This window comes from Amphibalanus amphitrite, unplaced genomic scaffold (genome assembly GCF_019059575.1).
Source record: "Amphibalanus amphitrite isolate SeventyFive unplaced genomic scaffold, NRLGWU_Aamphi_draft 000067F_arrow, whole genome shotgun sequence".
NCBI classification, from domain to species: Eukaryota; Metazoa; Arthropoda; class Thecostraca; order Balanomorpha; family Balanidae; genus Amphibalanus; species Amphibalanus amphitrite.
Genome location: NW_024881563.1, coordinates 285,982 through 311,218, shown reverse-complemented (window position 1 = coordinate 311,218; position 25,237 = coordinate 285,982). Strand labels below are relative to the sequence as shown.

The 25,237-nt window shown below is 49.6% G+C and overlaps 1 protein-coding gene across 3 annotated transcripts in view; it reads left to right on the top strand.

Annotated features, from left to right (window-relative positions):
• Positions 1 to 1,127: 1,127 nt before the first annotated feature.
• Positions 1,128 to 25,237, top strand: part of LOC122378890 (selenoprotein M-like) — a 122,547-nt gene continuing 98,437 nt past the window's right edge. Inside the window, exon 1 of one of the 3 annotated variants that reach the window (XM_043360527.1) lies at positions 1,128 to 1,215. The gene's annotated coding sequence lies outside the window, so the exon portion shown is untranslated. Of the gene's footprint in view, positions 1,216 to 2,583; positions 3,848 to 25,237 lie in introns of those variants that run through there. The other 2 variants (XM_043360525.1, XM_043360526.1) reach the window with 2 other exon arrangements.

Here is a 25,237-nt window from a genome sequence, read left to right as displayed (position 1 = left end):
AAGACCGTAAGTACATGGGATAGACGGACCACTGCTGATGGGGCCACACATGTCGGCGTGTGGTCATCGGAGGTCCGTGAGGGTTCGACATAGACCCTTCATGGGTCGGTATAGGCCCGGTGGGTCCAGTGTGCAAGCCTATCGGGGGCCGGGGCTGACCCAACAGGGCCCAGTGGCATATAATGTAAGGCTGTCTAGGCCGACGTTGAGGGCTCATGGGGGCCATATAGGACCAATAGGGACCACATCAGTCAATCAGGGGCCATTTAGGCCAATAAAGGCACTTCAGGGGACTTGAAAAGGTCATTCAAGAGCTGTGGTGGGCCCATGAGGGGACGGCATTGGTCCAGCAGGTGCAGTCAGGGGATGTTGTACGGGTTTCTCAGTGGCCCATTTGGGCATATCAGTGACCAATTTGGACCCAGCAGAGGGCTTTGTAGACCTATCAGGGGCTGGTGATGGTTCATCAGGGGCCAGCGTTAGTCCATCGGGGCACGGCATATGCCCATCAGAGGTAATTGCGAGCCCACGCTGAACAATGATGGCCCTTCAACGGCCCCTAATGGATCTACATTGACCCATGGGCCATGATGTGTCATGTATGCCCCTATGACAGGCCTACTCAGACCCCTGATGGACATTCTGATGACCCTATACTGAATGCTAAAGGGGCTCTAAGTTTCTCCAATAACCCTTCGTCAACCCATTATTACCATACGCTGGCACTAGGGGCCCCACATCAGCCGCAGGGCAGTCCGTGCCATGACAGCATGTCTTTTCGGCCGATATTACATCGGTAATATTTATTAAAATCATGATTTTATGGTGTCATTATATAGCTAACAGTCATAAGAAATATATTTCAACTCGAAAACAGCTCCAAACAGCATATAATTTTAAAGAAACTCCTCCGAAATCCAAAAGCCTATTCGGGTCCATAGAGAATAACTGCGGTCCCCCGCAATTTCGTCACGAGCGTCGGACCAATCAGCGTCGAGTACTGCCGAGCGCTGATTGGTGAATTTTCCGCTAGCGTGTAAGTACTGCTCGCGGAACAATAGTTCGTCGACAATCCTCCACAAACGTCTGTCACCATTTTTCGTAATGCTAAACAGCCGGAGCGTACCCCCCTGCACCGGTGCAACAGGGCCCTGATTGCTGATCTGCCCAAGATTCTTACAGGCCTTACAGGTAGATCTGCCGGATAATTCTCAGGTGAGGTTTGAGGGAGTTCCCTGAGATTTTTCCAAGTATTCTTATCTTTTCTACATAAGAACTTTATACAGTGAGCTGGTAAAAAAGACTGAAAATTCGAGTGTACAATACCGTTCTCGCCTGAGGCGCCACTGGCAACAGCAACTGTACGTTCATTTTAGCACATAGCTCTGCGCGAGTGCTGAAACGGGCCAGAATGACATTGGTGACATTTGTGTGACATTTGGTTGTCTTGCCACTGCACTGGCTGAAATCATCAGTATTTAAGAGTATGGGCCCAGAGTCTGAAATAAAGCTTATCTATCTATCTATCTATCTATACATAGCCATAGCAAATGCCATGACATGACGAGACCAGCTCGGCAGTTCTCTATATACGTGGGCAGTTGTAGGCTGGTTGAACTTGGGGTCCCTAAGGTTCTGTGCTCAGCCTATTCAGTTGGGGAAACTACGAGGCGAACGTCAAAAAATGGATTGGTCAATAAATGGACTTTTGATGACCATATATGGGCATAAATGCAGCCCTCGCTACTAAGGGTGAAAAACGGTATAACGAGCCGGTAATTGCGGTATCGCGTCCACTTATTGGAGAGAAAAGGCTTCCATTTTTCACTAGGAATTGGTGTGATTTGATTAAATTCGGCGAATCGACTCGAAAATGGCGATAGGAAAACAGCTTTTCTGCAGGTTCTGGGCGTCACAATCAGCTGGCCATTCAATAAATGGATTGGTTTTATGAAAGAAAACTGTTAAAAAGATTTAATTTAATTACAATAAACAAAAATATTTAATTCTAAAATAATAATTTAACTACAATTAGAAAAACCATAAACAAAATAATAAAAATAATGACATTTTTAAACCACGGTACTGCTTACATTTTTTGGCGCGTGTGTTTCAATCCGCCATATTTGCCAATCACGGTTTGACCTTGCGTTGTAACTCTGCGATTTAGAGACGCCAATTAATTATGCACCGGGTGAGTGTAGGCCTTGTGTGGTTAAAAAACATCCTTATGCCTTATTTTTTCATTTGAATGCTAAAATTCATTGAAAAGATGAAGTTGTCTGATTTTATGACCATATATGGTCATCGCCCCGCCCACTCCAGACGCTGATTGGCTAATCCAATTTTTGTTTGGCTCCTCGTAGTTTCCCCAACTGTATTGTTACTTCTTATCTTTTTCAACCATATAGGTTCAAAGTTAATATCAGTCTAGGAAGTTGTGGTTAATTCTTCCATTTTTATATTTTTTTTTCATTTTGGAAGATTCTTCCATAAATGGGTACGCAACTTCCAGCAACTTCAAAAAATGGGTACCTATGCTGGTGATGCAAGTATACCCAAATATAGAAAATGTTGAGCATATGTTGGGGATAACCTATTTGCTCCGAAAATGACACAAATGCGACTTTTGCCCCTGGTTGCATTCAATTAAGCTTTGTGAAGTGCCCAGAGGCCAGTTTTACCAACAGAAAAAGCTCAGTTGGGGAAACTACGAGGCGAAGATCCAAAAATGGATTGGGCAATAAATATACTTCTGATGACCATATATGGGACGACGGTGAAAACAGGGCGCCTGGGGCGATTTGATCAAGGTTCGTGAAATTTACATGTGATGTTTAGCACGTAGAAGACCCGCGGAGTGGGAGAAGCTCCAAATGTCACGTGACTAATATGCCCTCCGGCGCCCTGTTTTCACCGGCGTCCCATATATGGGCATAAATGCAGCCCTCACTACTACGGGTGAAAAACGATATAACCTGCAGGTACTTGCAGCATCGCGTCCACTTATCGGGGAGAAAAGGCTTCCATTTTCCACTAGGGATTAACGCGATTCGATTAAATTCGACGAATTCAATCGGAAATGGCGTTAGAAAACAGCTTTTCTGCAGGTTCTGGGCTTCACGATCAGCTGGCCATTCCATAAATGGATTGGTATTTTGAAAGAAAATAATAGCTCTGTTCACACCCCGTTTATTTATCAGCAGGCTGTGACCATGCTGCTACTTCTTGGCTCCTCATTGGTCGAATTCAAGTGGTCTATTCGTTAGACCAATGAGAGGCCAAGCCGCGCCAGCAATAACTTCCTTATATGAGGAAAACTGACAGCACACTGATATAAAAACAGGGACCGAACAGGGCCAATTAAACGATTTATTTTTATTACAATAAAGAAAGATATTTGATATTAAAATGATAATTTAACCACAATAGTAAAAACCATATGTTCGTTCCTTCGTTCCAGTTCCTTCCCAATCCTCGCCCTGGTTGGACGTGCGCCAGATTAGCTCCTCACCTCACAGCCAAGGTCACAGCAAGAGCCGGTGTGTTTTCAAAAAGAAGAACATTGCTTAGAATAAGAAACAAAAGAAAACAGACAAAAAATTAAAAAAAAATTACAAAAAGAAAAAGGTGATCAAAATTATTTTAAAAGCACTTGTAGAGATTTTCAATGCCGCCAAAATGGGCCGGGACAAATATGGTGCAGGCAACTGTGGAACATGAAGAAGGTGATAGTGAAATCAGCAAGGCAAGCGAGGGTGAAGAGATAGGTGGATAGGAAAAGAAGGGTTGGAGTCCAGCGAGGAAGTCGAGAAAAACAAGGTACACGTGCAAAGGAGGACAAAAGGTCAGAATCAGAATCAGAGTCAGAATATATTTAAAGCTCATCCAGACAATCACTGGTTTTTCATGTGCTCGCGTCAACAATATGGGCAAAGGACACTTAACTGGTAAAAGACACGATATGGGTAAAAGACATGTCTTTATTTGCACAATTTACATGTCAATTTACATTGTAAATGGTAAATTACAACATACTTTATTTACATGTCATGTAAAACAAAAGTGGAAGTGCTAAGATCACAATAAAAGCTCTTGTGCGTACATATATGTGCGTTCACCGCCGCGCCGTGCTCAAGTATTTCTTGACGGTCCCTCTGAACGCCGATATGCGGGTCTCCCTAATGTCGCGCGGCATGGCATTGAACGCGCTGGCGGCTCGATAGGCAAACCTTCGCTTGCCAGACTCAGTTTTGACACGTGGCAAAACAAGAAGGTCATCCAGTCTGGTCGACCTCGATCTCACACTCAGCGCAGTACGAAACAGGCCAGCGGAGCCGCTCGGCTGTCCATGGGTCAGGACGGCTTTGATTAAACACAATGTGCGGTACATTACGAGGTCCTGGGCAGGTAACCAGTTCAACTCAGCCAGTACATCGCTTACGTGCTCACGTCTACGCCGTCCTGAGACCACTATTGCACAAAAGTTAAGTAACGTTAGTTTCACAGTTAGTGTGCACAGTTAGTTTCTGCACACGTGACAATGAGTGAGCGGTAGAGTTTCCGTATACAGAGATGCAATAGCGAATCAGGGAAATCACTAGTCCATCCACGAGCGCTGGTAGTACCTCATGGGGGATACGATGTCTCGCATGACTGAGGCCGACCAATAAGCCAGTACACTTCGCTACCAACTGGTTGACATGCGGTTCGTAAGTCAAGTGTCTGTCCATTACTAGGTACGCCTAAATTTTTGACTCGCGGAATCTCTTCTACAATCACACCGTTTACATTGATACACATTTTTGGTAGGCCGAGTAGCATTTGACGAGTGCCGAGTACAATCAGTTGAGTCTTACTAGAGTTTACTTTCATCTGATTTTGAGCGAACCACTGAAGCAAAGTGCACAGAGCCGATTCCATGCGCTGAACGAGTTGCGCAATTTCACATTTACGTCCGGTAACCAGGATCTGTGAGTCATCGGCGTATTGCGCGATGTTGACATCGCTGTTGACATATAAGCTAAGATCGTTGGAGAAAACGTTGTACAAGAGGGGTCCGAGCGAGGTGCCCTGATAGACGCCAATTGGATTTCTGACTGCGTTGGATAAGCGCTGACGTCCAGCGGGAGTGCTCAGTCTGACATGCTGATAGTGATTTGAAAGGTAACTCGAAAACCAAGCGGTCTCCACGCCGTAAAGCTGTATTTTTTTCAATCAGTTTTGAATGATTGACAACATCAAAGCACTTGCTTAAATCTAACAGTACAAGAAGAGATATTTCACCATGGTCCATGCCCTCTAGTACACGATCTGTAACGTCTATAAGCGCTGTTTCAGTAGAGTGATTTCGTCGAAAGCCGTGTTGCGTGTGAGAGAATAGGTGGTTCTGATCGAAATAGGCATACAGCTGCTTGTGAACAACACGTTCTACTATTTTGGCTAAACAAGGCACAAGTGATATCGGTCTGAAGTTAGAGGGGTCTCTGATGGAGCCCGACGACTTATATATGGGCTGAACAACTGCGACTTTTCACGAATCAGGTACAGTGCCGGTGACAAGGCTGGTATTCACAATGCATAAAACAACATGTGAGATAGCACTGAAACACTTTTTGAAAAAGTTCATGGACAGTCCATCCAAGGTATGTGGACTATCTATTTCTAGTAAAGAGGATAGCATTATGTGCGATGCCTGCAAAGAATGGTTTTCATCCAAAATGCCAGGGCCTATCTGTGGAGGCATTTACAGCCCTGTCAGAATATGATTTCCTGTGGCTGTGTTCGGCATGCAGGCCTAAGGTCACTGCTCTTCTGGATTTGGGAAACAAGTTAGAGTCTGGGATAGCTGAAGCCCAGAAGAAAATTTTGGACAAGGGCGCACACAAGGGGGGGGGGGCACACGGGCCCGTGCCCCCAGTCGAGTTGGGGGGCCCGCCGTCCGACGTGGATCGCCTCCTCGAGGTGGACGGTGGAGGGGCCTGGCCCCACCCCAGGCGTGGCGAGCGCTTGGGGGAAACCAAACGACCACAACACGCCTCCTGCAGGGGGCGAACGCCGGTGGCCGACGCGCCACCACGTCGTCCAACAACCTCAACATCCAAGAGCATCTACGGGATCGGGCGCCGCGCGGCGAGCAGAGCCGAGGCGGCCCCGGTCCCAGTAGATAAGTGAGCGACACGGACCCCGCCGGTAGCGCCCCCGGCGGGGGTCCGGGTGTCCGCAGCGACCGTGCCCGGGGAGGACGGAGTCGCCGCGCCAAGAACCGCCGCTACCGCCTGAACCGCTCCGCGCGAAGCCGCCTGGTCATCGTGTCCTGGAACGCGGAGGGGCTCCGCACTAAGATGCAGGAGTTCCAACGCTGGCTGAGCGCAACGAAGGCGGACGTGGTAGCTGTGCAAGAGGCTCAGCTAGCGGCCAACAAGAACCCGTCAATTCCTGGGTACCAGACAGCTGTGGTCACCCGTCGGGCGCGTGGGAGGAGGGACGGCGGACCTGTCAAGGGCGGAGACGTGGCACTCTTCGTTCGCGACGGCCTTCAGTTCACCACCATCGACCAACCGCCTCTCCACCCTCTGGACGACTCCACGGAATGGTGCGCCACCCGGGTATTCCTCTACTCTAGTCACCCGAATCAGACGCAGAACACTAAAGCAAGACCAAGACCGAGCTCAATCACCAGCATCGACGTCCACAACGTATACCGGCCCCCGATCCGAGCCACAGGGGACGACGAACGCGTGGATCGGTTCTCCATGGCCGCCTTCCCAACAACCAGCAGCGCCATCATCACTGGCGACTTCAATGCCCACCACGGAACCTGGGACCCGTCGTGCACCGAGCCAGACAGTACCGGCCAACTGCTGCAAGACTGGATGGAGACCAATGGATGGGAGGCCCTCAACTCCGGAGCTGCCACCCGCTCTGGTTACGGAACCGGCCCGCCGACTGCACCGGACGTGTCCATGGCACACCGAGACCTGGCAAGACGCTGCACCTGGCGTACCGGTGATGATCTGGGCAGTGACCACCTGCCACAGGTGATGACAGTCACCGTCAGCGGGTGCCGGCCTCGACGGATCCGGAAGACCCGATGGTCGTTCCGGAAGGCGAGCTGGACGGCGTACACCCAAGACTGCGAGACTGCACTCACAGCCGCCGCGCCTGCTCATCTGACCGTCGATCAGCTGAGCAACCGCCTCACAGACGCCATCATGCAAGCCAGCGCGAAACACATACCCAGAGGGGCCAGGGCCGACCCGAAGCCATGGGCGCTGGACCCGGAGCTGGAGCGTGCCGTGGCGGAGCGACGAGAGGCGAGGGCTGCCCTCGATCAGTCGCCCACACCGGAGAACCGCGAGGCGTGGAAACGCGCCAAGAAGAAGGTCGCGGAGACCGAAGAGGAAGCGAGGAAGAGAGCGTTCCGGACGTTCGCCACAGAAGAGCTCAACCAACATACGAACCTGGGCCGTATCACCAAGTTGCTCCGCAAGATGGAGGGCGGTGTACAGTCAACTGCCCCTGGCCAAGCTATCAACGGGGACCGCGGCCGCGAGGCCGTGGAGGACCGTAGCAAGGCCGAGGCATTTGTCGCAACGTACGCTGCTGTCAGCAAGCACGTGCGCAGCAAGAAGTGGGACAGGCGCACCAAGGCGGAGTTGAAAGGACGTCGGCGGGCCCCCTGCTCCTGTGGTAATAACAGGACAGACGCCTGCCAGCCTTTCTCTATGCAAGAGATGAACGCCCAGATGAAGAAGATGAAGTCGCGGAAGGCGCCGGGTCCGGACCAAGTATGCGCGGAGCACCTGCAGCACCTGGGCCCCAGAGCGCGCGAGACGCTGCTCCATCTGATCAACTCGACCTGGACAAAGGGCGCGATCCCGGCAAGCTGGAAACGGGCTACTATCATCCCGATCCCGAAGCCAGGGAAGAACCCCAAGGACGTCTCCAGCTATCGTCCAATCGCCCTGACGAGCACTGTGGCTAAGCTCGCCGAACGGATGGTGGCCGCCCGTCTCACGCACCTCTGCGAGATGCACTGTCTGATCCCGCCGGAGCAGGTGGGTTTCCGCCGTGGCCGCGCCGCTGAAGATAACCTGAGCCGACTGATCCAGTCGGTACAAGATGGCTGGAACAAGCCGAAGGCTCGCGGCCGCCCAAAGGACGGCATCACTGCAGACAAGTTTGTGCTCGTCGCCTACGATTTCGCGCGAGCATATGATACCATCGACCACAAGATGCTCCAGAACAAACTGCTGAGACACCTACCTAAATGCCTCGTCACCTGGATCTTCCAGCTGCTCAGGGATCGCCGAGCCTGCGTGGAGGTAAACGGCGTTCGCAGCCGGGACAGGCCCTTCAGAGCCGGCCTGCCGCAGGGATCCGTGCTCGCGCCGACCCTATACACGCTCTGGGCCGCCGACCTCATCGAGGAGCTGCGCAAGGTGCCCCGCACGGACTGCTACATGTACGCAGACGACACCGCCACAGTGAGCGCCGGCCCGAACATCCAGATGGCTCTGTCCCGAGCACAGCAATCGGCAGACATGATGGCGAGATGGGCGACCAAGAACAAGATGAACATCGCCGGCCACAAAACCCAAATCCTGGTTCTGTCTCAGTGGGCCCCTGACGCCAAGAATGTCACGCTCAAGGTCGCAGGATCGGACGTCACCGCAACATCTCATGTCAAGCTGCTGGGAGTGACGCTAGACCGCCTCCTCCACTTCGGCGAGCACTGCGCCAGCCTGCGCCGCAAGGTCCGCCCACGCACAGCACAGTTGAGGAAGCTCACCGGCCACTCATGGGGACTACGAGAGCATCACCTGCGCACAGTAGCCAACGGCTATGTTCGCGGCGCGTTAGAGTACGCTGCAGCAGCCTGGCTGCCGGCGGCCTCCCCGTCCCACGTGGAGCTGGTCGATCGGGAACTGCGCGCGGCGGCCAGGGCAGTCACCGGCTGTCCCATGTCGACGCCGACGCACGGCCTGATGGCGGAGGCCGGCATGGCCACGGCAGAGATGCGACGCACCACTCTAGCCACGAGAATGGTGATGAGAGCAGCCTCGCTGCCTCCAGACGACCCACTGAGAGCCGTGGCCACCGCGACACAGCACTCCCGCCTCTCCGCCGTTCGCGGCTGGCGCGAGCTGGGGCGCAACACCCTACGCGACCTGGGAGCGCTGGATGTTCCAGTCGAGCCCAGCCTTGCGGCAACTCTCCCTCCGTGGACTCCTACGGAAGGAGTCTCCATCGCCCCCACCGCTGGACCCGCATGCGCAAGAGGCAGATCAGATGAGTCCCGGAGAACCGCGGCAGAGGACATACTAGAGAAGCTCCCGGGGGCGGAGCGCGCGATCTGGATATGGTCGGACGGATCAGCGACAGGAGGAGTGACATCGGGCGGAGGAGGCGCCCACATCACCCTCCCGAACGGCAACACGGAAGAGGTCAGAACCCCAGCAGGCGTCTACTGTTCGAGCACAAGAGCGGAGCTGGTTGCACTCCGAGACGCGCTCGCAAAGATCGTGGAGATCGAGCAAGAGGACGCCGCCCCCGCCGGCGGTGACGACCCAATCATAGCCTGCCTAGACTCCCGTGCGGCGCTGATGACACTGGAGAGCGGTCCCGCAGCCCAGACTACCCAGCTGGGAGCCACCATCTGGCAGCAGCTGCTGCTACTGGTGGAGCGCGGTCGACCGGTGCACCTCCAGTGGGTGCCCGCCCACTGTGGCCTGGCCGGCAACGAGCGCGCCGATGCAATCGCAAAGGAGGCCGCAGGCATGGACCAGTCAAATGCCCCTATTGACACCAGGAGCGCCACCCGCGCCGCCGCCAGGTCTGCCCGGCGCCAGTGGCAACGTGCATGGCCAGACGGCTGGTACAAGGAAATATTCGGTGAAGAACATCTACCGGGACCGGTCAGCGGTGACAACCGGATGGCCGCGGTTGACACACATCAGCTGCGGGCGGGACACTGGAGCCAGTCGGCCCAGTACCTGCACCGCATCGGACGCCGCCCAACTGACACCTGTCAGGGCTGCGCCGACACCGAGTGCCCAGCGGCTCGATGCCTGGTGTGCGGCGAGGAGGCGGATACGCCGCGACACGTGCTGCTTCGCTGCCCGTGCCTGTGCGGCACGCGCCTCCACGCGCTGGGAAACATGCACGGTCGACCACCTGACCTACGACGGGACGACGTGGTGGCGGCCTTTGCCGCCGGCTTTCGCTCATTCCAGAGCCGATCGGCTACGCCCCGGCAATAGCTGGGGCCGGGAGGAACATCATCATCATCATCAGTTGGGGGGCCCAGCTCGAAGGAATAGGGGCCTATTTGAGGCGGCCTTCGGCCGCCTCAAATGCGCGTCCAACTAATCCTTAGACCACCGAAGACCGTGTACAAGGCTGCGCATCGGCCATACGTATGCCACGCATGGTCATCTCCTCCGCGGAGAAGAGCAGCCCACCTGTCGCAGGTGTACCGTGCCTCTCACTGTCTCTCACGTGCTTTTATCGTGTCCTCTCGCTGCACAGTGGAGATTTTTCCGATCTAGCACGTATTTATTCGTAGAGGGCAAACCATAGGTAGAATTGTAGCCAGATTGTGCACAGATGTTGGCTGGTGTCTTCTGGTGAGAATTTTACCTGTAAATTTGCATTATCAACATAGTATAGGGGGTTCAATTGGACCCCCCGCTCAGCCGTTTGGCCCCTGATCAAGCTAGAGCTTCGCAGAAAAGTCAAGCGTGCTGCCTATGACGAAATGAGGCCGAATATATTCAATTTCAAAGTCCAAGGTCATGAGCTGACTTTCCAAGTCAGTTTAATGACCCAACTAAAGTTGGGAAATCGAGACCTCTTGAAACTTCGCAAAGTTAGGGTGTTACGGGGTATTTTGGGGTGCTGATCACGAATTTCATGTCAGTTTTGATCACAGACGATGTCTTTATGCATTTGGGCCAGGTCGGGTCAGGTCAGGTTAGATCAACTAGTAGGCGTCCTGCCGGCCATCCATAGAAGTGTCACCTACTACTGATAGCTTCGTAACATGGAACGAAGGCACCAGAACTACTTCGTAAATATTCAAATGGCTGCTAAAATCGAAATCAGCATAGGTGGAGAATTGTGACCAGCTGGGGGTGCTCGGGCGCAGCAAATCCGCCGCCGCCTAGCGGTGACCTTGACCCGCGCCGCCCGGCCGCGGCTCCAAAGCCAAGCCGGCGTGGCCGGCGTGGAATTGGGAGAGCTCGAGCACCCCCAGTCCAGCACAATTCTCCACCCGTGGAAATCAGCACCAAAAACTACCCTAGAAACAAGTAAAACTCGAAAAAGTGAACCAAGGTCATCAAAAGGTCAATGACCTTGACTTGACCTTCACGTGACCTTGACACCCACCATTATGCATGGCACCAACATCATTTCACATATTTGAACGTTTAAAACCACAAAAAGACTGGAAACCGCGGATAATGTGAGCTGGCATACGCCGAATCGCGATTCCGGCCAAACATGGTCTCGAGAAATATGCCACAGGTCAAAGGTCAGTTGGGTCAGAGTCATGAAATTCTTAGGTTAGATGTAAAATTGATGATCTCGAGGGCATCGAAAGTTTCGGCGCGATCAGCCGCTTTTTGCGCGAGTAATTTGCGGAAAACCATGGGGTTTTATCCGACCCCTTCCCCCTCCCCCTCCCCACATGTGCGATGGTTCATAAGGTTACGGTATGTATAATTTACGCTTGTCATCCTATTCCTAATGAATGTGTCTCAGAAAATATGCATCATATAAATCACGAAGTAAAATTATTCGCCTATGTCCGGAACATGCTGTTTGCCCTAGCGCTCCTCGAGTGGGGTGTTAAGATACTCTAATGTGAATATTCCGTGTTCAGGCAAGTTTCGGCAGCCAAACTAGGCGTTGTCTTGTGCAGGAGAAAGTGGCGAATTCGATAGGATATATTTCGGAGTGGAAAAGTGTGGAGAACATTGTTGATTTCCTACATTTATTTAGAATACCATTCCTTCAATATGGTGTCTGTAAGGGTTTTTTGTAAAGGGCATTTTTGTGACCTTAGTAAGGTTGTGGCATACTTCCTGTTTGCCATTCCATTCCTAATAAAGGTGCCTTTCAGACGATATGCAACTTTAAGACCTCGCAAGATTAAAACCAACAGGACAGGACAATGAAATTGAGCTATACTTTCGGGCCTTGCTGAGCCCATTGAGTAATCACGCATGAGTGTGAACTTTGGGCGCATTTTTCCTAGTTTTGCTGTGGACATACAGATAAAACAATGCCATATATGAAAAATTGAGACATTTTTTAGCCCTACTGACACAAAAAATAAACAAAAATCCAAAAAAAGATTTTTTGAATTAAGAGGCGCTAGATCGGAAAAATCCCCACTGTGCGCTGAACCGAACCGGACACGCTACATCGGGCGCATCGCTCCGGGTACCACTATCCGCCGCTTACTAGTTACTGGGTGACGAGTCACCCTGGGTTTTATCCGGCAACATCTTTTCTTTTATCCGTTCGATCAACTTCCAAGTGATTTACTCGACCTGACCCCAATCCAACTAGCCCTCTCTAGTCCTTTCATCTAGTCAGTTGTCTAGGACGACACTCTTGCGCTGTTTTATCTTACCTTGCTCTTTTATATCGGGTCTTTCTTTCTAGTCTTAGTATCTAGAAGGTTCTTTTTTGTGGCACACTTGTTTTATTAGTACGACGTTATGGGCGCAAAATGACCTTAGCAGTCGGCGCGCCCTAAAGCCTCAATCAACAAACAAACAACAAAAGTTTTTTTGTCAGCGTGCGACTGTTAAATAGGCCGAACAACTAGCCGCCTTTGTCTAAACATCACGGACGGCACGTATGCCGCCCACATACTGCACACTTGTTTTTATTTGTCCCAATCGCTCTGGAATTTCTCAAACTCCCTGACCGGTCAGTGAGTTTGCAAACTCCCTAGTGAATTTACAAACTCCTGATTTCTCAAACTACCTGTAACATATATATGTTACAGCCACAGGCAAAGTGAAAACTCGGGCAGGCGGGTCAGGCATTTTGCAAACTGCCTAGGCATTTTGCAAAAGGACGCCATTTAATTGCGTCCCAGAAAAGCTATTTCTGGCACCTAACAGCTGACTCGCCCCAAAATTGGTCCTCAGCACCTATTTGGTGGATACCAGCAGGGGCGCACCCAGGATTTTCCAGGGGAGGGGGCCCGGGCTCAAAGGGGCCTCCGTGTTCCGCTTGCCAGGGGGCCTTTTCTCTATCGAGGGGGCCTCCAAATGGCTTACTTTTTGACGGCCTCTGTATGTTTGGTGACGTTCTTAGCGTTATTAGTAAAGCTTAACCCTCACCCTGGCAGGGGGGTCGATGCGACCCCCCCTAAGGTTTTTCAAAGATAGCGTAAAATTGGCGGCGCGCAACGCCGCTAAATTTGGCACAACCTATGGGGCAACCTTTTTTCATGTGATCTGCAAATTTCAGGTCCGGTCGACCTTGGGTCAGGCCACCATGTCAGAAAAACGGGTACAAGGTTATGGTCAAATTTAATTTTTTATGTACCTGTCCAACGCACAGTTTTGGACTGATTTCCTTCAAACTTTCAGGATGTGCTAAGTTCACCGAGCTGTATAATATGTAGTTCGTTTTTTATGTCACTGACCTGAGGTCAGTTAGGGGTCATTACGTCGTAATGTTAAGCCTATGGGAAAATATTCAAATAACTCCTATTCGGAAAATATAGAGATGTCCGCTTCGTTGTATCCCTTTTGTTCTTTGATACCACAGTACTTAACATAATGTCACTCGGTGTTTCTTTGTTTGGTGTACTTATCTAAGGTTCAGGTCAAATGAGGTCAACTCAGGTCAAATGACGTTTGTGCCGATAACTTGTCACATAATAGAACAGGTTTCAAAATGGTATCATTCTGTTCCTCTTGAACAGCTGAGTCGAATGATATGCAACATTAAGCATTTCAACCATTCCTAAGACTTAAGTTTTACTTAAGTTGTGCACTTAAGTACACTTTAATACCTACACTTTTAAGTACACTTAAGCAAACAAAAAAAGTATATCATTCGACACGCCTTGACGTGCTGAGTTCACTGGTGCTTTTGTTTTGCTCTATCTTAACCCGCGCCGGGCCGGGGGGTGTTTGAACACCCCCCCCCCCCGGCGGCTTTTCACAGCTCCGCGCCGCCGTTTTTAACACACCTGTTCGTGCATCTTTTCCGCACATGCTGTGAAAATTTCAGACCCAGGTCTCTCAAGGTCAGGTCAGAAACAAATTAGAATGTTCGTCATGGCTACACCGACCGCACGATTGCCTTGAAACTTTCAGCGATTGATGAGAGTAACAGTGTATCTCGTGTATCCTATAAAAGCGTGTATAAAAACCTATTAAACGTGTATCTCGGAATTTCGATATCGGTGACCTAAGGTCAGGCCAATTTTGCGGCCTCTCTATTATAATTCAATGGGAGAAAATTGAAAGGCGTCTGTTTTGCACGAACGCCATTCTAGACACTCTCAAACATCGGGATGTAGGTAAAATGGACACACTGAACCCGAAAATTGCACCTGTGACCCGGAGTGTGACCCCTCGTTCTGAGATGTCCCCGAGGTCATCTCAGGTCACGAATAGTATCTAACAGTTTTTTGCTAATAACTTCTGATAGAGGCATGATAGAGCGATGAAAACGTCTTAGATGTGTTCGGCTCGACGATGCGGATCGACTGATATGCAACATGACCTTTTCCGGTCAGGTCCTGAGGTCAAATTTTTAAGTTGACTTTTCAAGGTCAACTTATAGTTCATTCGACGCGTTTTGACAAGAGGAACACGATTCTGGCAAAAGTAATGTCGTGGCTTTTTTGAGTCAGAAGTTATTGCCGAAAAACACTGTTCGTAAAAAACGGCTATTTTTGGAGTTTTTGCCCTCTGGAGGCTAAACCGTTGACCTGAGGTCAAATCTGAGGACATATTGGCGAAACAGCGTCAAAAGAGCTATCGAATGCGCTTTTCCGCGGCGCTGTAGCTCTATCGGTTCCCGAGTTAGCCGTTGGCAGTTTCCAAAATGTTGAAATAGCCAACATTTTACCTTTGGTGACCTCTGGTAACCTGACCTTTGACCTGACCCAAAAAATGACTGAAGTGTTTTCGTACTTATTTTGGACGCTCTTTTGAATGCCGCTTACCGCGTGTCGCTACGTGACCCAGGAGCCGAGTTAGAAGGGGGGTTTTCAGACACCCCCCCCGGCCCGGCGCGGAAGTCGCGGAGCACCTGCCCGGCGCGGGTTAATTAGATCAAAAGTTATCAGCGAAAACTTTTGACCTGTTTTAGCAAATTTTTTACAATTATACCTCCCAAAAACCCCTAAATATTGACCTAGAGCAACCAAATTTGCACAGGGACGAGGATTTTAAGAGGGCCACCTACCTACCAAATTTGGTATTTCTAGGTGCCATAGGATCCAATCGCGAGGGGGGTCGCATCGACCCCCCCCCTCTGCCAGGCCGCGTTATGAAAAATGCCCTGCCAGGGCGAGGCGCTGCCCGGATAGGACCTCTTGTGAAGAGGGGCCTCCTATCCAGAGATGGCCTCTTTCCCAGAGACGGTCTCCTTCCAGAGGGGATCCAGAGAGAGTCCTGCCAGAAGGGGCCTCTTGTGCAGAGGGAGCCTTCCATCAGGAGAGGGCATAAAGGGTCTCGTTCAAGAGGCCAGAGGGGCCTCCTGACTCCTGCCCAGAAAGGGCCCCTGTGCAGAGGAAGCCTCGGGGTCTCCTGCCCATAAAGGAGCTCCTGCCAGATGGGGCCTCCTGGCTCCTGCCTAGATAGGGCCCTCTGTGCAGAAGGGAGCGTCCCATCCAGAAGGGGCCTCCTAAGCATAAAAGGTCCTCTGCCAGAGGGGACTCCTGCCCATAAAGGGTCTCCTGCCAGAGGGGGCCTCCTGGCTCCTGCCCACAAAGGGCCTCCTGTGCAGAGGGAGTCTCGGGGCCTCCTGCCCATATAGGATCTCCTGCCAGAGGGGGCCTCCTGGCTCCTACCCAGATAGGACATTTTGTGCAGAGGGGGCCTCCTGACTGCTGCCAAGATATGTCCTCTTATGCAGAGAGAGACTCCCATCCAGAGAGGGCCTCCTGCCCAGAAAGGGTCTCCTGCAAGAGGCCAGAGGGGCCCCCTGACTCCGGCCCAGAAAGGGCCCCTAAGTAGAGGAAACCTCGGGGCCTCCTGCCCAGTATAAGATTTCCTGCCAGAGGGGGCCTCCTGCCCAGTATAAGATTTCCTGCCAGAGGGGGCCTCCTGGCTCCCACCCAGATAGGGCCATCTGTGCAGAAGGGAGCCTCCCATGCAGAAGGGGCCTACTAAGCAGAAAAGGTGTCCTGCCAGAGGGGCCTCCTGCCTATAAAGGCTTTCCTGCCAGAGGGGGCCTCCTGCTCCTGTCCAGAAAGGGCCTCCTGTGAAGAGCGAGCCTCGGGGGCCTCCTGCTCATGAATGATCTCCTGCCAGAGGGGGCCTCTTGATTCCTGCCCAGATAGGGCCTCTTGTGAGAGGTGCCTCAAATCCAGAAGGGGCCTCCTGTGCATAAAAGGTCCCCTGCCAGACGGGGCCTCCTGCCCATCAAGGGTCGCTTACCAGAGGGGGCCTCCTGTGCAGAGGGAGCCTCGGGGGCCTCCTGCCCATGAAGGATCTCCTGCCAGAGGGGGCCTCTTGATTCCTGCCCAGATAGGGCCTCCTGTGAGAAGGTGCCTCACATCCAGAAGGGGCCTCCTGCCCATCAAGGGTCGCCTACCAGAGGGGGCCTCCTGGCCTCTGCCCAGATAGTGCATCTTGTGCAGAATTATAGTAGGTTAGGCAGGAAAGTCAAGTGTAAAAGTACCCTAAGCGGTGCTCAGGGGGCCTCCTAATTATGACCGAGCGGGGGGGGGGGGCCGGGCCCCAAGGCCCCCCCCCTTGGGTGCGCCACTGGATACCAGCACCAATCATGGAAAATGACCTTAATTAGCTGTTTCTGGCACCTATTCATCGGTACGCCTTACTCTTTTTTCTGAATCTGGCACCTAAATGCTGAGCGTAGCACCAATCTAGTAGAAAAATGAACTACTGGCTGGTAGAATCATGTTGTTCTGGTATAATGACCCCTGGAGTCTAGCCTAAAGGTTGCCAGTGTAGCTACACTCTAAGACAGCCCCGTAGTGATCTCAGCGTCAGCATTGTATATGACGTTTAAGTAAGCAAATAATATTGATTTGTTTAAAAAAAACAATGTCATTTAAATATTTAAAAGTATTTATTTGTAATGCTTAAAGGGAAACATTTTTGTGAGTAATTGTCTCGATTTTGACCATTAAAACGGGTATTGTATTTTTTGACGTCATCAAATAGTTCCAAAAAAGAAATGTAATGTTTTCATTCCGTTCAAGGCCGCTGAAGAAACGCGGGATCTTGCGTGGGACATTGTCCGTTGTTTGCCGCGCAGAGTTGTGCCGTGGTTGTGCCTTTTTCATCCGTTTCTTACTTATGTGTGTGTGCATGAAGCTTTGATTTTGTTTTTGGCTATTGTGTGGCCGGTCAGTCAAACGCCCCTGTAGAAACCGGATGCTGCGTTTGATCGAGATGGAGTCAGACGATGATTGCAGAAAGCTAATAGGTAATATTGAAAAGAGGGCCGGTTGCGTGGCATGTCTGTTCAGAGTTGACATTTTGCTTTACTCCAGTTTATGACCTGAGAGCCTGGCTGGAAGTGACGGATCCAAACTTTTCACGTTAAAATGGCTGAGGGTGCAATAATCTCTACATAGCGGGCTGGTATAGGAGCGTCTTGCTATGCTGCACCATAGCTGGCTAGTGATTCTCTTTTGGCTAGAAATGGCATTAATCCAGAATTGGAGGATCAAAAGCATGCGATAGCATGCTTTTGCATCCGGAAATTCCCATTGTTCCGACCGCAGCCGATTGCACCCCTTCGTGCGTTGCCACGCCTGCAGGGTAAACGGCCGCTCTAACTGGTTCAAAACTTGCAGGTCATAAGAAGAATACATTGAGTCATAACATTCCGGCGAGATAATATCCGAGGGGTGCAAGCTGCGCGTGCGGGGGGCGGATAACGGTTTTGACTAGGGATCCTCTGATCCCGGGAAACGTCGATCTAGCGACACAAAAGTCGGTACACTGATAGAACTAGACACACGCTACATGATGTTATGAAAATGACTGCACTGGGGTGCCTGGGACATGAACTATGCACGTGCATTTAATTCATACCATACTGTAGGTGGATATCCGCACCAATCTCACGTGCTTCGAAGCATTTTTGGGATGTTTCGTTTGGTTTCAGGTTCAGTCCAAGCTCAGTCTGGGTTTCGGTGGTTTGGCCCGGTGTGTGCCCTCAGTACCGTTCCTCCAATTCTGGCCCAAGGCAACGCAAGAGCGCTGCCGGCATCTAGTCATTATCTCCACTTATCTCCACTGGCACTTGACATCACCGAATGCAACGTTCATGTTTGTTAGGATACATAAAATCAGGAAGATTACGCGAATTAGGTAGGCAAACGTGGAATAAAATAGGTGCTGGATGTTTTGGTTTTGGTGCTGAATCAGCAAACAGCAAATACGGAGTTCAACTAGACGATCTGGCAACTTTAGGCTGTATGGAAGCAATTAGGTGCCAGATTCAGATATTAGGGTCGAATAAGCATTTTGGGGCTGATCAGCAATTAGGTGCCAGAAACAGCTTTTTAGGGACCAGAAACAAATATTCCCCTTTGCAAAATGCCTGACCCGCCAGGCATTTTGCAAAATGCCTGGGTTTCCATATATTCCACCGTTTTTGTTGACTACAGGCGTTGATCATAAACGTTCCACTGTGACTGACCCCACAGCACATTTCACATGTGTTGTGGGCACATGTGACACATTCCACGGTCACGAATACAGGGTGTCACGAAATTGTTGCGGGATGTTGTACTTGTGTCCCGAAATGTATTGCATCGTAGTTGCGTCAGTGTTCTCAAGCACCTCGCTGACAAGTTATCAGCGGCCACATGGTCTGTCCCGGCGGCACCTGGTGAAGCTCAAATAGGTCTCTGTAGCCCATCATGCCCCAAACGAGAATCCCCAGTGCCCAGTGGGTGCTTCACCGTCTCGACGGTGCAGCGCCTCTGAGCTGCTGTTGGCCCAGAACTGCTTGTCGGGACGGTTAGTGACTAAGAATAGCTCTAACTAGGGCTACCCGCGTGCTCCGCAACGCGAAGAAGGGTTATTTTTGACCCGTGGGTATTGGGTTGGTCTTTGTCGATTTGGTTGGTATCCATTTCGTTCGATTGCTTTTTGACGGCCAAGCATTTTGTAATAAAACAAAAAAGATGCATCGCATCGAGGTGCCCGTGTCGTATTATCATGCGTTCTACCATGGATGAGATAATAATGGATTGGTGTCTTCGCAGTTTTTGGCGACATTGAGCTCAGGCCTGCCATCTAGCGGGAGAATTGTCGTAAGTTAGGAGGAAGCCGAGTGAACGCCGCTGATTAGCATTGTGACACACGGGAGTGTGGTGTAGTAGCAGGCTTGTTGTGCAATTTTTCAAAAGGTTATGACTATATATGCCAGTAAAAGCGAAGAAATTAATAGATTTATGTGCATGGTCAGTAATAAGATAAGCAGTTCCATGTTATTTCCTCATTAAATCGTGAAACAGGGAGTTATTAGAAACTTCGCCAGCACGTGTCGTTTTCGCTATTTTTCACATGAGTCTTTACTTGGTCTAAATCAAACAAATTGCCCGATCAAAGAACAAAACGAACGTAAGTACTATCTACAAGTCTAATGAAAAAGTTAAACAGAATTGCTAACGTCATTGCCGCTCAATGTCATTCAAGACGCTCTATGAAAAGGACCCAACCAGTGCTGCGTAGTCGATGAAATTTCAGTGACTTTGGCTCCAACTCTGATTCCGGTATCCAAATATCGACTCCGACTCCTTCGGGCAGAACTGTCGATTCACACAGACTCCGACTCTGCATCCCTGGTGAGTCTGTGGAGTCGATGACTTTTCGGTGACATTCGACTCATACTCCAAATGCAGCTTTTAAAAATCAACCGACTCCGAGTCGGAACAAAACCGCTGGCTCTGACTACAGCTCCGCAGCCCTGGCCCAAGATAGCCGCCTAAAACAACTTTGATGTGTGATCTTCTTCGTACATTGTTAATGTTATTTTAAACAAGGAGTGGAAAAGGGAGACGAAGCCTTCACAAACAAGGATCTCCTGTTGCGGATCAATCAGCTGCTGGAACAGAAAGGCATAAACATCACGCATCTCATTTAATCGTTTTCCTAACGACTCCAATGTAAGCACTGATGAATGCAGTGCGAGCATCGATGTGACATTTGTGTACCAAGTTTGAGTGTTATCCGCCCAGCCGTTCTTGAGATATGGAAGCGGCACACTGCACGTGCGCACGTGCAGTAGCACCCCCATAGTGACACATGGAAATGCATTGGCCACTGGGTGCCTAACTATTGACGAAGTTTTACTGTAATGGGCCCAGCCATTGCGGAGTTACTTCATGTGGAACAATTTCGACACCCCTAAGTTGGCACGTGACACGTGCCGTAACATTAACTAAGATGAAGAAAATCGGGCGAAATTCGGAGAAGAAGGAATAAGCCTACCCAATATGTTTGACATATTGTCAAACTGCTGTACCATTGTGAGTAAATGGCCATATAAAAGCTCGTAGAAGCCGATGGGACTGGGCGTTTTAATACACACCGTCTTACGCATTTTATTTTCGTTATTACCTAAAGGCTGCTTGACGTTTTTGGCTTTCAAGCATTTAAGACATGTTTTGTCGTCTCAGGTCCAGTAAGATTACCTCCAACTCGTGGGAATATGCACTTCGAGTCAACTAACACACCACACCTACGTGTGTCATAATGCTGAGAGATGGCGTTCACTCGGCTTGCTCCTAACTTACGATAATTCTCTCGCTAGATGGCAGGCCTGATCCCAATGTCGCGGATCCCAATGTTAATTTCCACGAGACACCAATTCAGTGTTATATCATCCATGGTTCTACTTTAGAATGATTCGAAAACTGGCGTGAAGTCTTTTGAGGGCCATCGATGAATTTCGCTAAAAATGACAATGTAATGGTTTGGAACATGTACATTTTTAAGAATACTGTTGCTCATCCTGCAAAAATGAAGACAGAACCTTGGACAGAATTGAACGGTCTTTCCAACGGTGCCATTTTTAATTGCCTGAGATATCAGATTATGGAGCAAAGCCCGTGTGATTAATAAAGTAGCACAAAATTGGCAAACACCTTTTTCTCCCGTGATTTGTACCATCTTGATTTGGATCAATCAGCTTTTCACAATTTGCATATGAGAGGCGGTACCTTTCTCTTGCAAATAGGCGTTGATTCAACTCGCTCCATTTAACGGTCACCTAAAAATAAAATTAATTCCAAAATCCCTCAAAAACCGCAATTTTTCAAATAAAAGTGCCCTCTCCGGTGCACGTGGCGCGTGCTATCCTCTGCATTGCACACCATTCAATTGCCCATTCAATTATCTCCACGATGCTGTTTTCCCCGTGCCAGTCGGACGGACCCCTGGTCACCAAGATATTGCGCCGGGACCGGACCCGTGTCGGCCAAAATTAGCCGTTTTCGCCCGATTTCGCACGCCGATTTATACATGTAAAGTCTATGACGCGAATTTGCACTTTTTGAGCACGCGCCACGCGCTCCCTATCAATCCGATCGAGCTGAGACCCCTCAAAGGCACGTCGCGCATCCTTGATCTATAAGTTGTGCAAATTTCACTGGGCTAAATGCAACTGTTTGTCCTGTAGTCCACGCAAAGCACCACCAAGTCGGGACCTCGGTAACGGACAGACGCACCCTCCTCAAATAGTAATATAGATAGCTGTTTTCACGACGGGATATCCGGTGAGTGCACCTAATTTGACCAAATCTGCACCTAATCTCTTTTACAGCAAATATCTTTATTTTATGAATTTATTTCAGTGTTTTAACCGATGATGCTCTCTGATAATATGACAAAGGAGGCATATAAGCAATTAGTACAACCCTAGCTGATAGCTACTAAGAGACACACTGAACCTAATTTGACCAAAATGCACCTAATCTGCACCAGATGTGAACCAAATGTGTACCAGATGGCCGTCGTGAAAACAGCTACCTATCGCCTCACGGCCTCATCATTGGAAAGTCTGAATCTCTAGTTCTGAATTGTCCAGATTTGGTGGGTTTTGTCGAAATCCAGCTGCATCACTTATGGATGACGGTAAATCAGGGTTGCAGCCTGAGGTTGAGCGGCTTCAGCTTCAGGGTAAAATCTTCAGATAACGGGGGATGGACGATTTAGACGCCGAGTGCCCTGGTCCAAATGCCCTGGTGCTGGACCCGTTCAAATTACATCCCGGCACTCAGGAGGGGCATGAAGGGACAAGACCGCGCCAACCGCGTATCAAGATCGTGACACTCTGTATACCTACGTCTTGCGTCAATTCTGTCGAGATGGAGCCAACGCTGAATGGACTCCAGCCACCGTCTCCGTACCTTTCGTATATACGGAGTTGTAGCCGTGTGTATAAAAGCTGCGATGTCCAGTATTCTGCCCTGGTGGGCAACTGTTCCGACAGAGACGATTGATAATGTAGGTACCTAAACGTGTAACAATCAAGTTTTCGTAAATTGGAAGAGTATTCTTTTCTGATCAATATCCACCCATAGTATTTTCAAAAAGCCACCAAGAGCTCTTAGAAACAGTACAATCATTATACCGAGCGCATGTTTACCCACGAAACCACGCCCGGTCCTCGGCACCCGACGGCCGCTGGGGCTCAGTGACCTGAACTCGGCGGCGCTACCCGGAGAACACAGTGTCCCCTCACTTGGTGCGCATTGACAACGAATAACTTTTGTAAGCGGCAGTTACAAATGATACTTACTTATACATCGTCGCTAGTGCGAGTTTGATGTCAGACATTTTGCAAAATGCCTGGGAAAATATTTCAGGCAGTTTGCAAAATGTCTGGTGGGTCAGGCAGTTTGCAAACTGCCTGGGCATTTTGCAAAATGCCTGGCCGGTCAGGCATTTTGCAAATTGCCTAGGCATTTTGCAAAATGCCCGAGTTTTCACTTTGCCTGTAACTTATATAATATATATATTGCAGGCACTTCAGAAAATCAGTCATTTTGTAAAATGCCTAGGCATTTTGCAGAATGCCTGATTTTCCAGGCTTTTTGCAAAAAGCCTAGGCATTTTACAAAATGACTGACCCTCCAGTCATTTTGCAAAATGCCTAGGCATTTTACAAAATACCTAGCCATTTTACAAAATGACTGAGCAACGTGTTGTAGATACGAGTACCTAATTATAAACGTTTTGGTAGCGTGTAGGTGGACCGAGGAGTCCAGCATTATGACCAGAGGAATCCAGCAGTGGGAAGTCCATACCTACCTCTCTCTATTTTGAGAAGTGCAGGCCCGCGATATTTCCAACCCCCACGTCAGCTACGCTGCTGGATTTAAAATGATCGATCTGGAGCGTCAACAAACGACTGGCCCTATGCCGGCCTGTATCTGTAAAACCATTAGAGGTCGCGAGGATTCGATCCCACACACTTAGGCGTTAGTGTCTTCTGAAACCAACGCTCTCGTCCTACGCCAAGCGACCTGATGATTCTCCCGATGTGGAGCTTGATATTTTTAACTGGGACCATGCAAGTAGGTACTCAAAGCTGTCAAACAAAGACACAATCAAACAAAGATTACACTCATTCGTTTACATGTAATTGTACATCAACCGGGCCTGCCTATTGACTAGGGCCGGTCTCCAGCTGGTTTTGTTAGGTTTAGTTGTTTCAGCCAGAACATGAACGGCGTTGATGTGCTTGGGAGTTTTTACAGCGTTAACTAAACAATGCTTTATGCTACAGCTGAGTCTGCAACTCAACCTGGTCGTTACTCAGCATTGTCGTCATCACAGAGCTTCAAATCTATCAGCTACAGGCTGAACACATATAGTCGACTACAGAATGATGTTCCACTTTTCACAGGCAATTATTTGCCTGGAGTTGTAGGCTGTGCCGCATCACACGGGCTGAGTTCACAAATTATAGTTTTGTCCCAATGCTCACAATCGACACGCTTAATCGCGTGATAAACGGCACAATTTAGCGCTCCGGTCAACTGATAGCTTCTGAGGAGTGGAACATCATTCTGTAGTCGACTATACCTATAGGGTATAGGAAGACGTCCAAAAACTGTTGGCCATAGTATCTGTAGTGGGATCTACGTTCCATGCTGGTCAGGCATTTTGCAAAATGCCTAGCCATTTTGAGAAAAGCCTGGTAATGCCTAGGCATTTTACAAAATGACGGATTTTCTAAAGTGCCTGCAACATATATATATATATATATATATATATATATATATATATATATATATATATATATATATAAGTTTTATTATATATATATATTATATATATATATAAGTTTTATTAAAAATGACCGCGTTTTTTGCCTTTTCACGTTTCTTTTGAAGCTTTTCTATCGTTCTTATGAGTGTTTTTTGCTCAGACGTCAGATCAAAGATAAGATTACCAAGTGACATTTATATGCATAATTCGACGTTTCAAATAGACACCGCTATCCATTTTCAAGATAACATGGTTCGCTCGATGCTACGTTTGCAAGCTTCGGTTTGCAATACATAAATGCAAGCATAAATGACAATAATAAAATGCAAGTTTGCGCGAGCCTAATTTCCTAAATATCTTACATCATACAAACATTCAATCGACGACAATCACATAAATCGCACCGCTGCGGCACAGTAAGTTGTCTGCTCTAACCCATGTTCTCATGCTGCTACACTTCCCCAGAGTAAAAGATTGGAATACTGTTGGACCTGTTTGTTAAGCGTTGGTCGCTTTTCATGTATGTGTAGTGCTTCTAACACTGCTAATTTTCGCTTATCGTGACATGATGTGATGATGGTGGTGTTCTCTGTCAGGTGTTGTCTTGTAAGTGCTGTGTGAGAAATTGCAATTCCACAATATCTCATATATGCAATCATTCATTATCCCAACGCCATTGCCGACCTCCCCTCTCTTCCTATCGCCACTTGTGGGGGGCCGGGCGGGTAGGGGAGGAGCGGCCGGCCCAGTGGAGCGGCGGCCAC